Source organism: Neophocaena asiaeorientalis, unplaced genomic scaffold (assembly GCF_003031525.2).
Source record: "Neophocaena asiaeorientalis asiaeorientalis breed wild unplaced genomic scaffold, Neophocaena_asiaeorientalis_V1.1 scaffold397, whole genome shotgun sequence".
Lineage (NCBI taxonomy): Eukaryota > Metazoa > Chordata > Mammalia > Artiodactyla > Phocoenidae > Neophocaena > Neophocaena asiaeorientalis.
Genome location: NW_020173231.1, coordinates 3,998,360 through 4,015,034, shown reverse-complemented (window position 1 = coordinate 4,015,034; position 16,675 = coordinate 3,998,360). Strand labels below are relative to the sequence as shown.

Sequence of the window (16,675 nt, the reverse complement as noted above, 5' to 3'; positions counted from 1 at the left end):
TTAAGAAACTAAAGTCTTAAAATTCCTTTTTCTCCCTAATATCACATGTACTTTTCTACCTAACCTCCTGGGAATGACACACTCAACTATGTGCCTAAAGAAGTCAAAGTTTCTCTCAAGCATCCAGTGTTTAATTTGAAGGAAGACAAACTAGGAAAAACAAATGATTTGGAAAACAGGAAGCCTAGGTTGTATAGACAGCTCTATACATACACTAGTAGCTTCTATTTCCTATAAACCAGAGGGACTCAACCAGATCTCAAAGGTTACTTCTAAGCAAAATCACAGAAAGATACCACAAAAAAAGAAAATTACAGGCCAATATCACTGATGAACATAGATGCAAAAATCCTCAACAAAATACTAGCAAACCGAACCCAACAATACATTAAAAGGATCATACACTGTTATCAAGTGGAATTTATCCTAGAGATGCAAGGATTTTTCAATATCTGCAAATAATCAATGTGATACACCACATTAACAAACTGAATAAAAACCACATGATCATCTCAATAGACACAGAAAAGGCTTTTGACAAAATTCAACATTCATTTACACAGAAACTGTCCAGGAAGTAGGCACAGAAGGAACATACCTCACCATAATCAAAGCCATATATGACAAACTCACAGCTAACATCATACTCAATGGTGAAAAGCTGAAAACATTTCCTCTAAGACTGGGAACAAGACAAGGATGCCCACTCTCATCACTTTTATTCAATATAATACTGGAAGTCCTAGCCACAGCAGTCAGACAAGAAAAAGAAATAAAAGGAATCCAAATTAGAAAGAAGTAAAATTGTCACTGTGTGCAGATGACACGATACTACAAAGAGAAAATCCTAAAGATGCCACCAGAAACTACCAGAGCTCTTCAATGAATTTAGTGAAGTGGCAGGGTACAGAAATCTGTTACATTTCAAAACACTCACAAAACAGTATAAGAGAAATTAAGGAAACAATTCCATTTACCATCACATCAAAAAAAAATAAAATATCTACGAATAAACTTACCTAAGGAATTTGTAAAAGACTTGTACTCAGAAAACTGTAAGACACTGATGAAAGAATTGAAAACAACACAAACAGAAGGAGAAACATATCGTGTTCATGGACTGAAAGAATTAATGTTGTTGAAATGACAATACTATCCAAGGTAATTGCAACAAAGACCCAACACAGCCAAAAGTAAATTAATTAATTAAATTTTTAAAATAAATAAAAATTTTAAAATAACAAGGGCATTTTTCACAGAACTAGAACAAATAACTTTAAAATCTATGTGGACACACAAAAGACCCCAAATAGCCAAAACAATCTTGAGAAAGAAGAAGAGACCTGGAGAAATCATGCTCCCTTACTCAGACTATACTACAAAGCTACAATAATCAAAACAGTATGGTAATGGCAGAAAAACAGACACAGAGCCGATCAGTGGAACAGAATAGAGAGCCCAGAACCCACACACTTATGGTCAATTAATCTACAACAAAGGAGGCAAGAATATACAATGGAGAAAAGACAGTTTCTCCGGTAAGTGGTTCTAGGAAAACTAGACAGCTACATGTAAAAGAATGAAATTAGAACATTCTCTAACACCATGTACAAAAATAAGTTCAAAATGGATTAAAGACCTACGTGTAAGACCAGAAACCATAAAACTCCTAGAAGAAAACACAGGAGGAACACTCTTGACATAAATCATAGCAATAATTTTTGGCTCTGTCTCCTAAAGCAAAAGAAATAGAACCAAAAATAATCAAATGGGACCTAATTAAACTTAAAAGCTTTTGCCCAGCAAGGGAAAGCACTGACAAAACAAAAAGACAACCTACTGAATGGGAGAAAGTATTTGCAAATGATATTACCAATAAGTGGTTAATAGTCAAAATGTATGAACAGCTCGTACAACTCAACATCAAAAAAACAACCCAATTGAAAAATGGGCAGAAGAACTGAATAGACATTCTTCCAAAGAGGAAATGAAGATGGCCAACAAGCACATGAAAAGATGTTCACCATCATTAATCATCAGAGAAATACAAATTAAAACCATAATGAGTTACCATCTCGCACCTGTCAGAATAGCTATCATTAAAAAGAACAAACAAAATAACAAACATTGATGAGGATGTGGAGAAAAGGGAACCCTCCTACGTTGTTGGTGGGAAAGTAAATTGGAGCAGCCACTGTGGAAAACAGTATGGAGTTTCTCAAAAAACTAAAAATAGAACTACCATTTGACCCAGCAATTCCACTCCTGTGTATATATCCAGAAACAAACAAAAAAATGAGAACACTAATTCAAAAAGATACATGCACCCCAATGTTCGTAGCAGCATTATTTACAATTGCCAAGATATGGAAGTAACCTAAGTGTCCATCAACGGATGAAGATTATGGTATATATATTCAATGGAATACTACTCAGCTATATTTTTAAAAGAATGAAATTTTGCCATTTGCAACAACATGGATGGACTTGGAGAGTATTAAGTTGAGTGAACTTAAGTTGGACAGAGAAAGACAAATACTGTATGATATCACTTATATGTGGAATCTAAAAAATACAACAAACTAGTAAATACAACAAAAAAGAAACAAACTCACAGATATAAACAACAAACTAGTGGTTACCAGGGGGGAGAGGAAGGGGGTAAGGGCACAATAGGGGTAGGGGATTAAGAAGTACGAACTATTATGTATAAAATAAATAAGCTATAAGGATATACTGTACAACACAGGGAATATACATAATATTTTATAATAACTATAAATGGACTATAACCTGTGAATCACTATGTTGCATACCTATAACTTATGTAATATTGTTTCCTTCTAACCTCTTTCTTTCTTGGAACATTTTATCTATATTCACTACCTTTAAAACCTTTCATTTATATATAGTTTATGGTTATAAAGCACTTCACAGTTTATCCTCATGAAAACTATGTGAAGTAGATATGTGTTTTACAAATGAGGAATCTGAAGCCCAAAAAGTAAGAGATATACTCATGACAGTAACTGGCAGAGCAAGAAGCTGAACTTAGGTATCTAGATCAAAGTCCTCTAAAGATTCCTTAAAGATTCGTTATTTGGAAACCTTACAAACGTAAGAAGCTTAAAACACAAATCTAAACTGTAGTAAAGCAATATAGAAGATAACCTATTTTTTAATGTAACTGTATTTAATATAAGAGTTACTTACAGACAAAAAGCATGTACGCAATACCTCAACAAACAGAGACAAAATAGCTCAACTCAAACCATTCAGTAAAAAATATTAATCAAAGAATGTGGAATCTAAAAAAAAAAAATCTTCAAAAACTCTTTAAAAAAAAGAAACAAATGAACTTATTTACAAAACAAATAGACCCACATATATAGAAAACAAACTTAAGGGTATCAAAGGGGAAAGCAGGGAGGAATAAATTAGGAGTCTGAGATTAACATATACACATTACTATACATAAAATAGATAACCATCAAGGACCTACTGTATAGCACAGGGAACTATAATCAATATTTTGTAATAACCTATAAGGGCAAAGAATCTGGAAAAGTACATATATATATAACTATATATATATATATATATGTATATATAAAACAATCACTTTGCTCTACACCTGAAACTAACAAACACTGTAAATCAACTATACTTCAATTTAAATAAATACATACATACATAAATTGAAAACTAAGAACTCCTGTGAACTTTTTTTTTTTTAAAGGTTTACAGGATCCTAAAAAAAAAAAAAAATGAATTTTTCACTTATAACTACTAGTTTGTCACCACAGGAAGATACTACTTTTACCTTATATTCTTCAAAGAACTAAAAACTAAACCACCTGGAAATTTTTCCCACAAAGAAAATTCCAAGCCCAGATGTTTTCATTTGTGAGCTCTAACAATAATCAAGGAAAAGGGAATTCTACCTTTAACACAAAAAGAATAGAAACTTCCTTAACTCATTTTATGAGGATAGCTTAACAATAGTACCAAACCAAGAAAGAAGTACTAAAAATGAAAATTACAAATCCAGCCTCACTTGTGAACATAAATGTAAAAATCTGAAAATATTAGCAAATTAAATTTAACAAACTACAAAAAGGATAATAATACGTCATGATAAAGCTGAGTTTATCCCAGGGATGAAAGATTGGTTTAACAGTAGAAAATCAATTAACATAATTCACATTAACAGATTAAAGGCAGAGAACTCATATAATCATAGAAACAGATACAGGAAAGCATTTCATAAAATTACACATCAATACATGATAATATGTATAGGTATATAAGGGAACATCCTTAATCAGATAAAGAACCTAGAGTAAAACACATTATTAATAGTGAAATATTGACAGTGTTGCCCCTGAGGTAAGGAATAACAAAAGGATTGCATTATCCATTTCTATTCGAATAATACTCGAGTACTGTACTACCACAGTAAGGAACAAAGAAAGAATGAAAGGTATAAAGACTTGAAAAGCAGAATAAAAACTGCCATCTGCAATGATAAAAATCTAAAAATAAATTTAAATGAACAAGAATTTAACGGTTGATGGATTAAAAAGATCAATGTACAAATCAACTGAACTTCTAAACACCTATGGTTAGAAAGTGAAATTTCAAAAGCATCCAATACCTTTTTTAAAAATTTTGTCATTGAAAAGCATCAAATACCTTTTTTAAAAATCTACAAATTCAAAATACTACACAGAGAAAGTGGTGGGGGAAAAACACCTCATTGGTGTCTTCTGTAGATGACCTGGGCAGCAAGTCATTACTCTGAGAACTGATAATTAAAGGGGAGTGGGGGGAATTGAGCATTTTTTCCTACCTTTCCTGTATGGGTGTATTTAATGAAAACCAAAAAGTTGATGAAAGTTCTCAACAGTCCAGCAAATAAATGCAGAAATAACTAAATTGGAAAATCATCATTCTGCAACCCCAAATGAAATACTGGACCTAGGCAACAATCATCAATAGAAGCCATAACCATTAGGTGAAAGATGAATGAAAAACGCTTAAATGTAGAGACGGGGCTGACAATACCTGAACCAACTGATTGAACTTAGTAGTCCAAAAAGCAGAACAAATCAAACATCATGTGCCTCATGATGTGATGCAACAGGGAGTATAGAGTACCCCTGTGAAGTACTCTTGTCTAAAATTTTGAACCCATATCTAACTGAGCCACTAAATCTATTAGTTTAGAGGAAAGAGGGCATAGAACAAGTTAACTGACACAAAGAGAAAGGAATCAGCCAAATCCAAATTTGTCTAGAAGACCAATGACCCAACTTCTCCAATGAAATCAACTGCCTGAGCGGAAAAATAAAGGAGGGAGCGCTATGAAAAAAGAATACATAAGTAAGTGGTCTTATCTGAATTCTGATTCAGACCAACCGCTTTTAAAAATACATGTTTAAAACAGAAAAATATAAACATGGACCAAGTATTAGCTATTAGATGTCTATTATCTATTAGTGACATATCCTAAGGATATACTAGCTACTAACATATACTAGTACTAATATATACTAAGTATATACTAATACCATTAGGTATTAGTATTAGATATTAAGGAATTATCATTAAATTAAGTACTTACAAGTGAAATGTCATGAAGTCTATGTATCTGATTTGCTTTGAAATATTCAAAACAAACAAAAGGGTAAAATGTAACTGCTGAAACTTGATAATAGGGGTTCATTATACCAGGTCTCAACTTTAATATTTATTTGAAAATGGCCACAGTAAAAACTAATCAAAATCCAATTAGAAAATGGGCAAAGGCATGAACAGAAGATATAGCGATGGCAGATAAACACATAAAAAGATGCTGAATACTGCTAGCAATTAGAAAAATTCAAATTAAAATCATAATGAGATACTACCACACCATCTATTAGGATGGTCAAAATAAAAAGTACCAATAGAAGCAAATTCTGACAAGGATGCAGAGAAACTGTATCACTCATCCTTTGCTGATGAGAATGTAAAATTGTACACCCACTCTGGAAATCAGTCTGGCTGTTTCTTAAAAAGTTAAACACACACTTGCCATATGGCCCATCAATTACATTCCTGGACACTTATTCTAGAAAAAGAGAAACACATTCACACAAAATCCTGAACAGAAATACTTGCAGGAACTTTGTTAACAGGCCCAAACTGGAGACAACCCAAATTTCCTTCAGTGGGTGAATGGCTAAACAAACTGTGGTACATCCATACAATGGAATACTACTCAGCAATAAAAAGAAACCAACTACTGACACATTCAGCAATTTGAATGAATTTTAAGGACATTATGCTGAGTGAAAAGGGTCAATCTCAGAACGTTACATAATCTAAAATTCCATTTATATAACATTCTTGTAATGACAAAAGTATAGAAGTGGAGAATAGAACAGTGGTTGCCAGGGATTCAGAAGTAGGGTGTTACTACATGGGGGGAGCACAAGGAAATTTCTTTGTGATGACAGAGCAGTTCTGTGTCTTGAATGTGGAGGTTATATGAATCTATACATAGAATTATACACAGAGACATACCAAAATTTTAAAATTAATGATACAAAACTGGTGAAACTGGAGTAAAGTGTGTAGTCTACTTAATCATAGTATGCTGATATCAATTTCCTGGTTTTGATAATGTACTATATTTATGTACGATGTCACCATTGGGGAAAACTTCCAATTTTTAGATTGGAAATTCAGTATCAGGGTGGATATATAGAACCTCTCTGTAAAAGTTTTGCAACTTCTTGAGTCTACAATTAGTTCAAAATAAAAGCAATCCAGGTGTGAAGAAGAATCAAGGTATCATTTGATATGAGAAACTGGAATTTTCACGTATGGATCAGAGTGTGATAGGCAGAATTCTAAGATGTCTCCCAAGATTCCTGCTCCCTGGTGTATACATCCTGTACAATCCACTTCTCTTGAATGTGAGGAGTTGTGAATATAATAGGATATCACTATTGTGATTATGTTATATTACATGGCAGAAAAGACTTTGTAGATGTCATTAAGGTTACGTCAATCAGTTGACTCTGACTTCACTTCAAAAGAGAATTTATCCTGGGTGGGAATACCTCATCCATTAAAAAGGCCAATAAAAAAGGTCAAAGAGACACAACATGTAAGAGAGATTCACCTGCTGGCCTAGAAGTAGCAAACCATCATGCTGTGAAGAAAGCAACTGGCCAAAAGACTTCAAGAGATCAAGGTCCTTGGTACTATAACCACAAGGAACTGAATTCTGCCAACACTCTGAACGAGCTTGGAAGAGGACTCTACGCTCCAGATGAGAATGTGGCCCAACCAACACCTTGACTTCAGCCTTGAGAGACTTCGAGCAGAGACCCCAGTTAAGCCACGCCGAGACACCTGATCAACAGAAACTCCAGGATAAAATACATTCGCGTTGTTTTAAGCAGCTGAGTTTGTGGTAATGTATTATGCAGTAATACAGATAACTAATACACTGAGTCTGACAATTATTCCTCAAACATGCAAAGACTATGACTTTGAGGAGTGGATAAAACCAAAAACAGATTCATTTACTTTTTCAAACTAATTCAAAATTTGTCTGAACCTTAGGCCCTCATGTTCTGGCTGAAAGTTTCATATGAACAAACTATCCAAAGAGTTCCATGGTTGTGATTACAACTCATAAACAACAGAGCAAGACAGAGACTTAAAACTGATGAAATTTGATTAGACCCAAATTCCTGTTTTTCACATTTCACATCCATAGAGGGTTTCCAAAACCCAACTTAAGCCCCGACTCCTGCCTTTCCCTACCCATGCTAAAAAATTTCAGGAAAAGAGAATATTTACAAGTTCATGTTTCTTGAAGTACAAAGACAATCAAGACAATCATGAATCTATAATACTTGTTATCCTAAAGCGTAAGAACTGATAATCCCATTTTTAAAATAAAGATACTATTTTTTCAGACAGAAGGGGAGATCGAAACATAAAGTACCTAGGAATAAATACAACAATGTGCAAGACCCCTAAGGAAAGAAATTATAAAACTTTATGAGAGCCATTAAAATAAATTTAAACCAGGCTTCCCTGGTGGCGCAGTGGTTGAGAGTCTGCCTGCTGATGCTGGGGACACAGGTTGTGCCCCGGTCCAGGAAGATCCCACATGCCGCGGAGCGGCTAGGCCCATGAGCCATGGCCGCTGAGCCTGCGCGTCCGGAGCCTGTGCTCCGCAATGGGAGAGGCCATCTACGGTGAGAGGCCCGCGTACCGCAAAAAAGAAAAAATAAATAAATAAATTTAAACCAATAGAGATATACACCAAATTTTTAGACTGAAAGATTCAATGTTATAAAGATGTCAACTGTCTCCAAATCAATTTGAAAGAATCAATGCAATTCCAGTCAAAACCCAATAGGTTTCTTTTCCCCTAGAGCTGGACAAACTGATTATAAAATGTACATGAATATGCAAAGGGCAAAGAACAGCCAGACAGTTTTGAAAAAAACGAGAAAACCTTCTATACCAAATATTAAGACTTATAAGACAACAGTAACTTTAAAAATTCTGAGTATTGTCAAAGTAACAGACAAATCAGTGGAAGAAATAAAGAACTCAAAAACAGATCCACACATATACAGACACTTGATATATGACAGAATGAGCAATGCAAATTGGTGAGGAAAATTCACTTATAAAATAAATGGTTCTGGAACTGGCTGAGCATCCACATATAGAAAAAAAAAAATGGAAATCAGACCCGATTCTCACAAAACACACAAAAATCAATTACTAGCAAATTTAAAACTTAAATTTGAAATACAAATTACACTGCTTTAAGATAATGTACAACAATATCATCAGGGTATGAAAGAATTTCTTAACTAAGACACCAAAAGCATTTAACGATAAAAAGCCCAGTTAATTTGATAATACTAACATTAACACACCATAAAGTAAATAAAGAGACAAGCCATAAATTGAAAAAATATATGGCAACTGTAACCAAAGGATAGAAATATAAAGAATTCCAAAAATACTTTGTAACAAAGAATAGAAATATAAAGAATTCCAAAAACACTATAAGGAAAAAACAAAACGACTAACCCAATAGAAAAATGGACAGAAGACCTGAACGACAATCTCCAAAAGAAGAAATCCAAATAACCAATAATATTAAATAATGCTCAATTTCAATAGTAAAGAGCAAATTAAATGCATAAAAAAATACCGTTTTCACGTCCATCACAGAAATTTTTTTATGTATAATACCAATATTGGTGATACTGGAAAATAAACTGATACACCTCTTTTGGCAAATAATTAGGCATTACTAAGTAAAGATGATATCATCTGACCCAGCAACCTCCTCGATTACATCCCCTTGATAAACTCACATAGATGTACAATAAGAGGATATTCACAGAAGCATTATTCACAAAAGGCCAAAACTAGAAACAATTTTTAAAAATGTATTAAACTGTGGAGTATTCAAAACTGGAATATAATACAGCAATAAAATGAAGTTACATACAATAAAATGAACAAAACTCATACTTGAGCATAAGTGAGAAAGAAAAGTACATACAAGGATTCTATTAATATACACTTCAAGACAAAACTAAGCAATATTGTTTAGGTATACATATACAAATGGTAAAAGTAAAAACAAAAGGAAGAAAATTATTACCACAGAAGTAATGTGTAAATCTGTATGCACATATATACTTATTCTGTTTCTCTGAAGAACCCTGACTGATACTGACTTGGGTACTAAGAGTAGTTCTGGAGGAACAGAAACTTATGGATGAGTTTTCTGAATTGGTTCTGGGGTTTATGAAATTGGTTCTCTACTGTGAGTAGATTTAAAGGCACTGATGACTCCATTTCCACTAAAGAGGCAAAGTAGGCACTGGTGATCCATGGCATGATACAGCAAAAGAGATATACAAAATATAACCACTGGATACTCCTAATCAATACTTACAAAAACCAAGGCTCTAGGTGAACATGCAATTGACACCTTAGAACATCTGTCAAACATCTGTCAAATTATTAATTACAATAAGATTAGCTGGTGACTCCTAACTGTGCTGGGTAAAGTGGGGAAGTAAAAGTATAAGCTCAGCACCTTCATACGCCTAGCTCAAATGCTACGCAAATGACCTGAAAGCTTTTGTCTTGCCTGAGAGAAACCCTTATCTCCTGAAGCCTCAGAGCTGAGATTTCTGAAAACCAAACCCAGAGTGTCATCCTGTGAGTGGCTGAATTCCAACACACATTGAATTCCCGACCTCACAAGATACTGTCTGTTAAAGTAAGGGCACTGATTAGGAAGAAATGGGATCCTGCAAACTGGAATGGGCACATGTGGGCAGATCTCAGTGAAGCTGGGGACACTGAAGCCTTACATTTTGCTGGGTCTTCTTTGCTAGGAGAAGCAGACCTTCTACCCTTGACAGAGGTGAACTATTCTATGCATGAAGAATCTATAATGACCTCCCCCTTAGGTAGTTGCCTTGCCAGACACAGCTGATTATCCTCAGGACCTACACCGACCCTTTGCTTCTAGAGCTACAACTAGACTCAAGTCCCACTGGCCCCAAAAGGTGCGATACAAAGTGGGACCTCTAGATGTACTACAACTCAAAAGAGCAGCATGACTTTTCCAATTTATATAGATACAAACCTGAGGAATATGGGGATTTAATATTATGGATGTGGGATAATATGGACAAAACATAAAGTTGGATGAGGCTGAATTTATTTTTATGAGACTAATTAAACAGATATTCTACAGTCAATGTTGCAGCTCAAGGGGTTAGAAAAGGCTCTAGCAGTTTGGTGAGTTGCATAAAACATGCCCCAAAAGGTGGCCTATATTAAATGAACTTGAAATACTAGGACTACCTTAGTATAATATAGAAGGTGGTATCCAAATGCTTTGAGAAAATGAAATGTAAAAAACGGTTTTATCATGTAAAACCTGCTCACCCACACCGGAATGGTCCAGAAGACCTACCTGTCACCACAACTGCCAGAAATAAACGTGTGAGGTGAGTCAGCATCGCTGAAGAGCTCCATGGTTGCTCTTCTCTGCAGATCAGAAATTACAGTGGGAAATGATACCAGTGAACTGGGATACTGAAATGCAATGGGGAAAACTGCATCCTGGGAGGTAGGGGCCAAGTGCCAGTATTTAATCACCAAATACAAAGTGGACTTTGTTACCACAATGGACAGCAGGGTAAAAATGGGTATCAGAAAAGTCTGACTCAGAGACCTGTGTGTGGCATTCTGTAGTTGATCATGGTACCTCTAAAATAAACAGATCGGCTGTCTACTAAATTCTTATTTGATCTATATGAGCAAAAGAGTTCTAGGTCAAGTGAACACAAGACTAACTTGAAAAACCAAAACACAGTCAAGGCCCTCCCAAACTTAAGCCAGTTTACAGACTCAGAACTCCTTGGGTGAAGGGGGGAATAGGCCCCCTTGAGGAAAGACCCTCCTACACAGCAAAAATTTCATTTTGTTAATCTTTGTCCCAGCCTTTCCCAAGAGGATCTACAGCCTTTTACCAAGGTGACTATGCACTGGGAAAAATAAATAATTAGACTTTTCAGGGACAATTGGACACTAGATTTGAACTAACACTAATTCGAAGAGACCCAAAATGTCACTGTGTCCATGTGTCACAGTAGGCGACTATGGAGGCCAGGTAATTGATGGAGTTTTAGCTCAGGTCCATATTACAATAGATCCATTAGGTCCCCTGAATCCTCCTGTGGTTATTTCCCCAGTTCCAAAATTCATAACTAGAAAAGACATACTCAGCAACTAGCAGAATCCCCACACTGGTTCCCAGACTAGTGGAGTAAGGGCTATTAGGATAGGAAAGGGCATGTGGAAGCCACTAGAACTGCCTCTATCTAGGAAAATATTAAGCCAAAAGCAATACCGCATTCATGGAGGGACTACACAGATTTGTGCCACCACCAAGGACTTAAAGGCAAGGCTGGTGATTCTCAACACGTCACCATTCAACTCACCTATTTGGCCTATGCAGAAAACAGATGGAGAATGACAGTGGATTATCATAAACTTAACCAAGTGGTGACTCCAACAGTAGCTGCTATTCCAGATGTGGTTTCACTGTGAGAGGAAATTAACATATCTCTCAGTACCTAGTATACAGATATAGATCGGCAAATGCTTTCTTTGCAATACTTATTAATAAAGACTACCAGATACTGGCACAAAAACAGAAATATAGATCATCTGTTTATGTCTTCTTCAGTTTCTTTTATCACTGTTGGTGGGAATGTAAATTGATACAGCCACTATGGAGAACAGTATGGAGGTTTCTTAAAAAACTAAAATTAGAACTGCCATATGACCCAGCAATCCCACTACTGGGCACATACCCTGAGAAAACCATAACTCAACAAGAATAATGTACCACAATATTCATTGCAGCACTATTTACAATAGCCAGGATATGGATGCAACCTAAGTGTCCATCAGCGGATGAATGGATAAAGATGTGGCACATATATACAATGGAATATTACTCAGCCATAAAAAGAAACGAAACTGAGTTATCTGTAGTGAGGCAGATGGACCTAGAGTCTATCATACAGAGTGAAGTAAGTCAGAAAGAGAAAAACAAATACCGTATGCTAACACATATATATGGAATCTAAAAAAAAAAATGGTTCTGAAGAACCTAGGGGCAGGACAGGAATAAAGACACAGACATAAAGAATGGACATGAGGACATGGGAAGGGGGAAGGGTAAGCTGAGATGAAGTGAGAGAGTGGCATTGACATATACACACTACCAAATGTAAAATAGATAGCTAGTGGGAAGCAGCCGCATAGCACAGGGAGATCAGCTCAGTGCTCTGTGTCCACGTAGAGGGGTGGGATAGGGAGGGTGGGAGGGAGACACAAGAGGGAGGGTATATGGGGATATAAGTATACGTATAGCTGATTCACTTTGTTATACAGTAGAAACTAACACAACAATGTAAAGCAATTATATTCCAATAAAGATGTTAAAAAATAAAATAAGATAAAAACTAAAATAAAATATAGAAATGCAAAAAAAATAAAAAATAAAGACTACCAGAAGCAGTTTGTTTTCAGCTGGCAAGTCCAACACTACATCTTCACTCAGGGGTATATTGACTCTCCAACCCTTTGATGGGGGTCATAACTTAGTTCTCAGGAATCTTGACGGCCTTTCTCTTAGACAAGATATCACATCTATTATATTCATGATAGTCTACAAATTGGACCTAGTGAGCAAGAAGCTGCAACTACTCTAGGCTTATTGGTAAAGACAACTGCATGTCAGAGGGTAGGAAATAAATTGGACAAATATTCAGGGGCCTTCCACCTAAGTAAAATTTCTAGAAGCCCAGTGGTATGGGGCATGTCAAGATATCCCTTCTAAGGTAAAGGATAAGTTGCATCTGGTCCTTCCTACAAACACAAAAAAAGAGAACACCTAGTGGGCCTCTTTGGATTTGAGAGGCAACATACTCCTCATTTGGGTGTATTACTCCAGCCCATTAACCAAGTGCATCAGTCAGGGTTTTCCAAATACACAGAAGCAATGGGAGATATAAACATGTAAATACTCATGCACACGCCACACACACACACACACACGGCGAGAAAGAGAGAGAATACACACTGAGAATACACACTTATTTTAAGGAACGGGCTCACACGATTGTGGGGTCTGGCAAACTTGAAGTCTGTAGTATGGACCATTTGGCAAGAAACTCAGATAGGAGTCGATGTTACAGTCTTGAGTCCAAACTCTGTAGAGCAGGCCAGCAGACCAGAAGCTCAGGCAAGATTTCTAGATACAATCTAGAGGTGCAATTTCTTCTTTTCTGCGAAATCTCAGTTTTTGCTCTTAAGGCCTTCAACTGATTGAATGAGGCCCACCCGCATTATCAAAGAATCTCCTTTACTTAGGGAGTCAACTGATTGTAAATGTTAATCACATCTACACATTACCTTCACAGCAACATCTACAGCAGTGTTTGATGAAACAACTGGGCACCACAGCCTAGCCAAGCTGACACATAAAACTTATCCAACATACCAAGTAACCTAAAAAGCTACTAGTTTTGAGTACTGCCCAGAAGAAAAGGCGGCTCTGGGACAATTCAGCCTGCCCTGCAAGCTTCTGGACGATGTGATCTAACACATCTAATGATGCCTGAAGTGTCAGAGCAGACAGAGATGCTGTTTAGAGCCTCTGACAGGCCTATATAAACACAGTACAGACCCTTAGGGTTTTGGAGCAAAGCTTCTAACACATCTAATGATGCCTGAAGTGTCAGAGCAGACAGAGATGCTGTTTAGAGCCTCTGACAGGCCTATATAGGTTAAACACAGTACAGACCCTTAGGGTTTTGGAGCAAAGTCCTGCCACCCTCTGCAAATAACTACTCTCCTTTTAAGAAACAGATTCTGGCATGCTACTGGGCCTTCAGCAGAGACTGATGCTTAACAATGGGCCACCAAGTTACCATGCGAACCGAGCTGCCCATCATGAACTGGGTATTATCTGACCCATCAAGCCATAAGATTAGGCATGCACATCGGTACTCCAGCATCAAATGGAAGTAAATAGTAGATACAAGATGGAGATTACACATACACAAGTAAGATATGAAGAGGTGACACAAATGCCCATGGTCTCCATTCCTGCTACACTATTTTCTCTCTCCCAGCCTACATTTATGACCTCATGCGACACTTCCTACCATCAGTTGAATGAAGAAGAGAAAACTTGGGCCTCATTTACAAATGATTCTGTAATATATGCAGGCACCACCCAAAAGCGGATGGCTGCAGCACTGCAGCCCCTTTCCAGGACATCCCTAAAGGATAGTGGTAAAGGAAATCCTCCCAGTGGACAGAACTTAGAGAAGTGCATGTGGTTGATCATTTTGCTTAGCAGAAATGGCCAGAGGTGCCACTGCATACCAGTTCATAGGATGTAGCAAATCGTTTATCTAGACGATCAGGGACCTGGAAGGACATGATTGGGAAACTGGTGGCAAGGTGGTCTGGAGAGGAGACATAAGGATAAACCTCTCTGAATGGACAAAAAACATGAAAATGCCTGTGTCCATGTGAATATTCACCAAAGGGTCACTTCAGCAGAGGATGATTTTAATAATCAAGTGGATAAGATGACCTGTTCTGTATATACAAGTCAGTCTCTCTTCCCAGCCACTATTATCATTGCCCAATGGACTCATGAACCAAGTAGTCATGGGAGGAAGGAAGGTTACGCATGGGCTCAGCAACATGAGCTTCAACCCATGATGACTGACCTGGCTACAATCACTGCTGAATGCCCAATATGCCAACAGCAGAGATCAACACTGAGTCCCCAATATGGCCCCATGCCCCAGGGTGATCAGCCAGCTAGCTGGTGGCAGGTTGATTACACTGGACTGCTTCCATCACAGAAGGTGAAGTTTTGTCCTTACTGAAACAGACATTCTGGATACAGATTTGCCTTCACTGCATCTAATGTTTCTGCTAAACCTACCATCCATGGACTTACAGAAGGCTTATCCACCATCACGATATTAGACACAAAATTACCTCTGATCAAGGAACTCACTTCACAGCAGAAGAAATGCGGCCACGGGCTCATGCTCATGGAATTCACTTGGCAAGAGCACTTGTTTTACCATGTTCCCCATAATCCTAAGCAGCTGGCTGACAGAACAACAGAATGGCCTTTTGAAGACTCAGTTACGGTGCTACTTAGGCAGCAATATCTTGCAGGGTTGGGGCAATGTCCTCCACGAGGTTGTATATGTTCTAAATCAGCATCCAATATATAGTGCCCTTTCTCCCAAGGCTAGGATTCACAGATCCTAGAATCTAAGAGCAGAAATGAGAGTGGCACCACTCACTGCTGCCCCTAGAGATCCACTAGCAAAATTTTTGCTTCCTGTCCCCATGACTTTATGTTCTGATTGTCTAGAGGTTTTAGTTCCAAAGGGAAGATGCTGCCACTGGGAGACACAACGATTACATTGAACTGGAAGTTAAAACTGCCACCGGCCACTTTAGGTGCTTCCTCCCTGTACATCAACAGGCAAAGAGAGCTGCTTTACTGACTGGTGTGAGGAATCCTGATTACCAAGAGGAGACTGGATTGGTATTAAACAAGGATGGTAAAAAAGAATAAGTCTGAAATATAGGCAATCCCTTAAGGTAACTCATAGTACTACCATGCCCTGTGATTAAAGTCAATAGAAAACTACAACAACCCAATCCAGGCAGGACTACTAATGGCCCAGATCCTTCAGGAATAAAGTTTTGGGTCACCTCACCAAGCAAAGAACCACAGCAGCTAAGGTGCTGAGAACAAACAGAATATGGAATGGGTAGTAGACGAAGGTAGCAGAAATACCAACTACGACCACGTGACCAGTTACAGAAAAACTGGAATTGTTACAAGTAGCTCCCTGAAATTAATCTATCTCAATATGTATATAGTTTTGTGGTTTTATTTTTTTCTTTTGCAATACGCGGGCCTCTCACTGTTGTGGCCTCTCCCGTTGCGAAACACAGGCTCCGGACGCACAGGCTCAGCCATGGCCATGGCTCACGG

The 16,675-nt window shown here is 37.2% G+C and overlaps 1 pseudogene; it reads left to right on the top strand.

Moving 5' to 3' along the window:
* Positions 1-10,962: 10,962 nt before the first annotated feature.
* On the top strand, positions 10,963-15,936 carry LOC112400021 (uncharacterized; annotated as a pseudogene).
* Positions 15,937-16,675: the final 739 nt, after the last annotated feature.